The following is a 10,173-nucleotide window of genomic DNA, read 5'->3' as shown; positions in this document are numbered from 1 at the left end:
GAGAAAAGACAGAAGAAAAAGCCTTTGTGAGGACTAGACAAATGTGAATCAACATCTGAACAAATATGAACTAATGTCTGCACAAATGCGAACTATTGTATGCACAAATGCAAATTATTGTGTGCACAAATGTTAATTACTATGTGCACAAATGTGAAGTGGTGTCTGAACAGTTGCAAATCACTATCCAAACAGTTGCAAATCATTGTCTAAGCAGTTGCAAATCAGTTATGAAATAGAATTAAAAGACAAAAGATAGAAATTAGTTCTACTTTGAGGATTTGGTGGTAAGCCCTATGTTTGTCTTCTATCTTTTGATCTCCTTCTTGTACTTGAAATTTTGAATCTTATCTTCCCTGCAAGAAAATTGTTACCAAGTTGTGGGGTCTTCGTCAAACAAAGGACAAGCTACAGGGGATAGGTTAGTCATACCAATAATAGCCCAAAATTATTGATAGAAAAAATGATATAAGACATACCTTGAGTGGATTCCTTATGATTTTCTCATAGATTTTGATAGTTCACTGATTTTGATTGATCAGTTAAGTGAATTCATTGATTTGTTAACATGATAGATTGATTGGATAGTCAACTAGATTGATTGGCTAGATGACTCAATTGATTAGCCAGTTGACTAGATTGATTGAGGAGAAGACTGAATTGATTGATTAGTCAGAAAAGGTGATTTGGAGTGAAAAGGAGAGATTGGAGAGTTAACTGAGTTAACTGATTTGATGAACCAGTTAATATTTTCAACATGTGTTATAGGAGATTGAATTGAAATTCATTTTCATTTCAATTTGAATTTGAATTTAGATTTTTGAATGTTGAAATGCACATGAAATTTATTGAAATGTGATGAAATTCAAATTTAGTTAAATTCAAATTTGGGGAATTGGAAAAATGAATTCAATAATTAAATAATAAAGCTTATTTAATTAAGGGAATTAATCATAACTAATTAAATAATTAATATTTAATTAATATCTGAGAAAGGGTTAAATGATGAATTGATTAAAAGATAGAAATTGAATGATTAGTAATGATTGATGATGATTGAGTTGATTTAGAAGAATAATTAGCTTAATTAAATAATTAAAGAATTATTAAATTAATTAGGATGAATAATTAGTGTGCAATTAATGAGACATTTTTAGGTGTATACACAACCTCTTCATGTAAAGTATTGTCTAACACACTCCCTTGATTGCTTTCAAAGCTCATACCTTGAAAATATGTCCCTTGCTAAATTTCTTGCTCTACTTGAACCAAATTTGCATCCATACCAATCTCTAGACTATTAACAACCATGTTGTCCTCATTTACAACCTCATGGATGAACACCCTATCTATGTGATTTCCATGCTCTTATTGATCACAACTTGGAAATTTTGTTAGTTCACATATATTTTCTTCATCATTACTAACAAATGAGGGAATCTATACAAACAAATCAGTTTGAACTTGAAAATTGTAAACATTTTCTTGATCTAGAACTTGATGTTCTTCATCTACAACCACTTTTACCTCTTGTTGTAAACCCGATTCATCATTTTCAATATCTTGTATAAACATAACAATAGGTGAAAGATTTATTTTTGTCTCTTCAAACATCTCCTTTTGTTGTTCTACAACTTGATGGTCTTGAGAAATTACAACAGCAGTGGATTTTTCTAAAGATGGGTTGATCATACTGAGACAAGGGTTGTTCAGGAATGTATTGTTGAGGTTCTTGAGGTTTCCTAAATCTTGAATACTCATGGGCTAATTTGACTGATTTTTCTTTTGCAAAGACTTCTCTTGGAGAATGGTGGCCTAATTTTTTACATATGTAGCTTCTTGCATAGGGAGAAAACTTCTAAAACTTGGAAAAGCATATTGACGAACTTCTTTCACAGGATGATCTAGAATATAAGAAGTTGATTGGGTTTCTTGAATGGGCTCTTCATAAGCATTTACTTGTTAAAGAACAAGTTCTTGGGAAATTATAGGCTGAACTTGCTCATGTATGGGCTCTTTTTGCATGAAACGTATGGTGTTAAACAATGGAATCTCCTTACCAAAGAATGGGTTTAGAAAAATACTAATTGGGTGAACCTCTTCTTTAAGCACAAAATCTTGTAATGAAGGAGAAGGGATTGATTATGTAGGTACCTTTTGTAATATATCAAGAACTCTTCATCATCTCTTCTTTTGTAGTTGTTAGTTTACCCTTGTATTCATCCTTTTGTGCAGCTAACTCTTTTGCAAGATTTTCCTCATGTCGCCCATGTGCCACCAGAAACTGCTTATGAAATTGCTCTTGACAAGCCAACTCATGTTCATGAAGATAGGCGTATCAGGACCATTCCTCATGTTATTGAAGTGACTCTTATTGATCTCATCCATTTGCACAATATAGCCTTGCAATATACTTTTGATTTTCTTAATCCGAAATCATCATTTTGGAGCTAGTTAGAAGATTGAGCAGGGGTGGGTGGTTAGTAAGAATGATGAGCATGCTAGTTATATTCTCTAATATGGCTATTTGGGCTAAAAATAGCATTGTGGTTACTCAAATATGGCTGATAAGAAGCTTTATGGATATTATTCTCATAATATGGTGATGGGTATACATGTTGTCCATAAAAAATTGACATTTCTACACATATAAAGAGTTGGAATTCAGAATAAAGGATTGATTTGAAAATATAACACCACTTGATCTTTGAAACTAGAAGATTTGGATCATGATTTGCCAGGTGTGTGTGTGGATCTTGCCTCCAAAGGCTAAAATCAATGTTGCTCACACCAAAACAACAACAAATGTGAAACTTCTATGAACTAAAATAGTTCAATTGTCCCACCGAGTGTGCCAAAAAACAATTGTCATGAAGGATTGCACCCTATGGCTAAGTTGGGAGCTCAACAATCCTATGAAATGTGGAAACACCTTCGAGCCTGTGGATTCCTCAAATTGAAGTTGAATCTCCAGAGCGAGCTGGTTCTCCTAATGAATACCTCTTGCAAACTAATTTCTTTGATGGGAAAAAGGATAGAAAGGCTTCTTTGGAAAGAAAACCTATTCTAAGAGGCGATGCACCAAATGTTCTAACTGAGATCTATAACTAAAAAACTCACAATTTGACTCAATACAAAGAAAAGACACAATTCGCCTTTAACAATCTCCATACATTAGTACTTCATAAGAAGGTTTGAGCTTTCAGGTTTGTTGAAGAAGAATTGGATGTTCTTACAGCTTCAAACTATTGAAACAGATAAACACAAGTCAAAACATGCATACATCAATTGCATTCCATCTAAAGGTTCTTAAATGAGACATGAAATAACGATCTTGGATAATAACTCACAAAAATCACATTAATCACCCATATAACACGTGTTTTATGTTTATGTAATGGGGGTCATAAGGGGGGATTTGGGCTTGTATGCCATGGGGGACATAAGGATATTTGTTGGGACAAGTTTGAACTTGTGGTTATTCTACTTGGTAGCCTTGCAAAGGCATTATGTTCTTCTATTTGCAGATTCTCCTCTAGGTACTTGGTCCACCTTCGCCCCAAAAGAAATAGTCACTTGGTGACTTTGTTTATCCTTGGGATGGGAGTTCTATGGTTGTGAGTCTTCTTGTGTTTTATTTGCAATGATTGTATCCTGTTTAGCCTTGGTTCTCCTAGCTCGGGGGTGGCTTCATGTAAGCCTAGGTTGGGAGGTGAGCCTCCATGGTCATAACCTACAAATGTTATTGCAGGTTTGCTTGGATTAAAGATTGCAGTGGAATTTATTTGCAAGTTCCTATTTTATTGTATTTAGTTTCAAAAAAAAAAAATGTATTTGACAAGCCCTCATTTGGTAGAAATGAAGAGGCTTGATTTTGTAATCTTCCTATTTGTGTAAAGGAAATAATGAAGTAGGAAATGTATTTATTTTGACTAGTTCATTCAAGAAATAAAGGGAAAAGAAAGGCATTTGAGTTACTTGTATGTATTTGTTTATTGCTTGAAAAAGATGTAAATAAATCTATTTCTGTTTTATTAGATAATAAATTGTATGCATGTTGGAAATCAAAAAGAAAAATAGATCAATATTTAAGTTGTTTCATTTTTCTATTTATGTTATTCTGCAAAAACAAGTGTTAGAAATGCGGTTAAAAATAAATAGGAAAAAACTATTTCTGTCTAAAGTTTTAAAAAGCAAATGTAGAAAGAAAAATACTTTTAAGTGTTAGTTTTAAATCTTCTTAAATTTCCATCTTGTTGTTTTATTGATCAAAAGAAAAGTGAAAGAATTAGTGCAGTTGTTAAATAATCTATTTCTGTTATTGCCATACATGTTTCTAAGTTAGTGTAACAGAAAATAAAAGTGCAGATTTAGGAATATAAACACACACACACACACACACACACACACACACACACACACACACACACACAGATATATATATATATATATATATATATATATATATATATCTATTAAACATTCTAAATACTTATTGTTTTGCATCAATCTAATATGTTGTTGTAAGTAACATTAAATAAAATATATGTTGCATCGCATATACATTAAAATCAGATTTTTTCATATATTTAATATTCTGATTAAAAAAAAAGATTATTTAAATCTGTGCAAATATATTGTAACATTCTATATTCTGGTTAAACAGATCAGATTATGTAAATTGGAATAAAAATATATGTGCTTGAGTATATATATATATATATAAACATATAAAAAATATATACAGATATTGGAAATATATACCCAAGAATATATTTATCCCCTTGGTTGGATGCATATATATATATATATATATATATATATACATAAATATATAATATATAATAAAGTTGCTGATAAAAAAATATATTTAATAAAAATTGCTTTTTTCTATTAAAAAAAATTGCAAAAAAAAGGGGGGTTTCTAACGCCATGATTGGGGATTCGTCCCTTATGGCGAGGCCATGATGGGCCATGGTCATCCACAGCCACAGGGCTTCCCCTGCAAATGTGGGAAGGTCACCCCACAGTAATGGGGTTGAGGTCCTGTGGCCTGTGGGGAAGGTCGCCCACACCTGCAGGACTTACCCTGCGACTGTGGGAAGGTTGCCCCACAATCATGAGGCCGAGGCCCCGTGGCCTATGGGGAAGGCATCCCCATAGCCGCAGGGGCAAGCCCTGCGACTATGGGTGTGGCTGCCACGGTGGACCACCCCCCGTAGACCCCGTGTGCCCCTCTCTTCAAACCTGCCACCTCCTTCGCCAAACCCATTCATGATACCTTCACCCTTCCTCTGCCATGATCCCCTTCCTCCCTGCAAAAACACACACATGCACACTCAAAAACAAATAATATAATGTTATTGAAAATAAAACCCTAACCCAATTTTGGGTTAGGTAAATTAATAACAAAAAGAGATTATGTTAGAAAACATAAAACCCTAACCTTATTTCGATTAGCGTAAATAAAAATGAAAAGAGAAAAATATAGAATAGGGAGTCTTAATAGATTTTAAAACAAACCCTAGTTAGGGTTAGCAATAGAGATAATAATAAAAGAGAAAATAAAATAAAAGTGGGGGGAAAGAAAGTTCTTTTAAATTTGAAATGGGAATTGCCGCATTTATTTTAAGTTATTATTAAATTTGGTTGGCTAATTAGGGATTATAGTTGAAATTGGAATAATTATTGCATAGTAATATTATACTCATATTGGGTAAATTTATTAGAAGAGTTTATTAATGAGAATTTTATATAGTATAATGATTAAACTTAAGTTAAGGAGGTAGTTTAATGGCAAATATTAAATATTTAATATTTAATGTCTGGGAAATTTATTTCGTCAATTAAATGAGGTTATTGGCTAGGTTATTTTTATATTTGAATTAGTTAATTTTAATAGACGGATTTAAACACATTTTTTTTACTATTGCTCAATTAATTATTTTAAATTCAATAAAATATGTGTTAAGATTATTTTAATTAGTCCAAAAGCAATTAAATACTATTTGAGATAATTAATATCTCTTGATTTATAATTGGAGAATATTTGGGGAAAATTAATTAATTAATAAATAATATTGTGATGACCCCTTTTGGGGTATAATTAGTCTAGTTTAGATTGTAAACATTATAATTGTGGAGTTAATTAAATTAACTCTAGGAACCCATTCTTTTAACGCTTGAGATAACCCTTAGCTTAGACAAACTTATTTATCTCATCTTTATCGTCGAGTATTTAGTATTTTTATGTTATTTAAAAAAAAAAAATGTTGTTGCGTTTTTGCCCAAAAGTTTGGGCATGACATTTTGGTATCAGAGCCAAGTTTCCAACAGTAGGAACCTTTCTCCATTACGTTTCACTTTAAATATTATTATTTTAAAAAATTATTATTTATTTATTTATTTACTTTATTTTAGTTTATTGATCATTAAGGATGTCGCTGATTACGCGACAAACTCGTAGGCGCGGTAGGGGTCCTAGACACGCTCGCATGGCATGTGAAGACGTTGTGCGGGATGAGCCGGTTCTAGAAGGGGATCGGGAAGATCCTCATGAATAATCGATTGACCCTAACTGAGACATTTTGGTTGCACTTCATAACCTGATAGGAATAGTTTAGGATAGACTCCCAGCAATAGATCGTCAGGCAGAGCACCAAATTTTTGAGAGTCATAGATCTACAACTAGGGAGAGGAGTAGGAGTCCACCTCCTAATCATATAAAGGCTCAGGATGAGCATGAACCTGAGTCGGTCCATCTACCTGAGGTACCTCCAATTGTGGCACCAGTAATTTTAGAGAGAGCACCCCATGATCCTGGGGGTTAGATCAGTGAGATTTTACGTCTTCAGCCACCATCATTTGCAGGATCTACCGATGCGGTAGAGGTTGAGGCTTGGCTATTGAGTCTAGAGAGGTGCTTTGGATTGCATCCCTATGAGAGCAATTTGAAGGCATGAATCACTATTCACCTTTTGAGAGGGACGACTTCCACATGGTGGAGGTAGGAGGAGTACAAGAATGACATAGTTGCGGACACCGTCACTTGGGACATCTTTACAGAGAGATTCAGAGATAGATACCTATCAGAGCACTTTAGGCAACGCAGGATTGATGAGTTTCATGACCTTTAGTAGAAGGGTCTCTTAGTGTCCTAGTATGAGAGAAAGTTCTTCAAGCTCTTACCCTATGTTGACTACCTGAAGGAAGAGAAGCTACTCATCAACCAGTTTATCAAAGGATTGAATGTTGGTATAGTAGGACTAGTTAGGATGGAAGCTCTAGAAATCCTTTGGGTTTCTATGGAGAAAGCCTTGATATCAGAGGAGATTCGGGGTAGACCATAGGACATGTGGGAACCACATCAAAACTGAAACCCTATACCTCGGTCTTTTGGGTTTCAAAAACCCCACTGGAAGGGTAATCACATACATTCATCGAGGTCCTTTAAAACCCCTCCTCCTCAACAGCCACAATAGAATCAGAGGCAAAGGCCTCCATAAGGTTAGTAGGGATTTAAGCCCAAGCAGTGGTAGACACAGGGTCATAGGCATGATCAGTGACCACAGGTTCCATACACACCTCTGGCACGGACTTAGCATTCCTCCAGGAGTGGTTTCAGTGGATCGAGCAGGATAGGAGGACAAACATACTCTAGGCCACAAGGTGTTCAGTTTCAGACACATGGTGCTTGTTTCACTTGTGGGGCCATGGGACACACGACGAGAGAGTGTCCACATGGTCTGATCGCAGGTAGTCAATGGATGGGAGGCTCAGAGCCTATAGTTGGGGACATGGGTAAGTCCCACAGAGTCTTCGCTGTCGTTGACAACTGCCAGGCAGAACATCAAGCCACAGTCTTAGAGGTTGTAGGTATGATTAGAGGTAGCAGTGTTTCTATCTTGTTTGATTTAGGAGCTACAAATTTTTCTATATCTCCATTGTTTGTGGAGCGTTGCGAGCTAGTGGAAACTAGGCAAGGTGTTAGTTGCAAAGTGGAGTTGGCTTCAAGAGCTAGAGTGTCTATTGAGTCAGTGGCTAGGGATTGTCAGCTTCAGATTGGGAGTACAACCACCTTAGTAGACCTTCGAGCCACACCTCTAGGATCTTATCGCATTGTTCTTGGCATGGATTGGCTATATGCCCACAAAGACAAGATGGATTGTCGCCAAAAAAAGATCGAGTGTGTGGATGATCATGGTACCTCCATAGTAATTTCAGGGATTCAAAGACCCATATCACTTTGTATGATTTCCACTATGCAGCTTAAGTGGAGCATACGAAAGGGATGCCAGTTATTTTTCCTTCACCGTCAGTGATAGAGAGGAAGAGAATGAGAAGGAGCCTTCTTTAGATGATCATCCTATCCTTAAGGAATTTGCTGATGTCTTTCCTTCTGAGCTACCTAGTATACCACCTAGCAAAGAGATTGATTTTCACATAGATCTTGTATGAGGAGTTGAGCCAGTTTTGAGATCACCATATAGGATGACCACTAATGAGCTTAATGATATCAAGATACAACTTGAGGAACTCTTAGAGAAAGGTCACATTTTTCCTAGCATCTCCCCTTGGGGCTCGCAAGTCATCTTTGTAAAGAAGAAGGACGGATCCCTTTAGTTATGTATGGATTACAAATAGTTGAACAAAGTGACCATCAAGAACTGATACCCTTTGCCCAGGATTGATGACTTATTTGATCAGCTCCAGGGTGCCAAAGTATTTTCTAAGATAGATCTGAAGTCAGGGTACCATCAGTTGAGGATAGTAGAGAGCAATATCCACAAGACCGCTTTTCGTACTAGGTATGGCCACTATGAGTTCACCATGGTTCCATTTGGTCTTACAAATACTCCAGTTGTATTCATGAGTCTTGTGAATGGAGTATTCCACACTTTCTTGGACTGATTTGTGATTGTGTTCCTCGACGACATATTGATATATTCTCATAATGAGAAGGAGCATGAGGAGCACTTGAGGAAAGTATTGTAGTGCTTGAGAGACAATCAGTTGTATGGCAATCTCTCAAAGTGTTCATTCTTTAGATTAGAGATCAAATATCTAGGGCATGTTATATCCGATGATGGGATCTCAGTTGACCCATTGAAGATCAGAGCTATTATGGATTGGCTAGTGCCAACTAGTGTGACAGAAGTCAGGAGTTTCATGGGTCTTGTAGGGTACTATAGACGCTTCGTTGAGGGGTTCTCTAGGGTTGCACATCCTATTACATCTCTTCAGTGAAAGGGAAAGAAATTTGAGTGGATATAAAAGTGCGAGAGGGCCTTTCAGGAACTCAAAAGGGCACTTACTAGTGCACCTATTCTTGTTGTGCCAGATCCCTTGGCCAATTTCATGGTATGTACAGATGCTTCCTTGGATGGTTTAGGAGCAGTCCTTATGCAGGAGGGTCGAGCTATAGCATATGAGTCTAGGAAAATTAAGACTCACAAACTTAACTACCCTACTCATGACCTTGAGCTTGCAGCAGTGGTGCATGCACTTGCGAGGTAGAGACATTTTCTTTTGGGTCATTGTTTTGAGATTCATTCCAATCATTAGAGCTTGCAGTACATATTCACTCAGCCTAATCTTAATGATCGTCAAATAAGATGGATGTAGTTTTTATGCGAGTATGATTTTGATGTTCACTACATCAAGGGGAAAGAAAAGATAGTTGCAAATGTCTTGAGTAGGAGACGTCATGAGATATGTTCTATGTCTATAGACACAGATTTGAGAGATCGTATATTGCAGTAGTTTCCAGAGGATGAGTGGTATTTAGAGGTATGTCAGGTAGTGCGATCTCAGGAGACCCTAAAAGGGAAGTATGTAGACTATTCATTAGATTTTGATGGACTACTATGCCATAGAGGGCGCATCTATGTACCTTCTTCTAGAGGATTGCATAATTTCATTATGATGGAGGCTCATAGAGCTCCTTATGCAGCACATCTCAGAGTTAAGAAGATGCATGCAGATTTGAGACAGTTCTATCATTGGCCAGGTATGCGGCAATTCATTGATGTACTAGTAGCCCAATGCCTTGAGTGCTAGAGAGTCAAGGTGGAGCACCGTCATCTAGGTGGGTTGCTCCAGTCTCATGTGATACCAGAGTGGAAGTGGGATACTATATCAATGGATTTTATCATTGGTCTTCCTATGTCATCG

The sequence above is a fragment of the Cryptomeria japonica genome, chromosome 10, assembly GCF_030272615.1.
Source record: "Cryptomeria japonica chromosome 10, Sugi_1.0, whole genome shotgun sequence".
In the NCBI taxonomy this organism is placed as follows: domain Eukaryota; kingdom Viridiplantae; phylum Streptophyta; class Pinopsida; order Cupressales; family Cupressaceae; genus Cryptomeria; species Cryptomeria japonica.
This window is presented reverse-complemented; position numbering follows the sequence as displayed.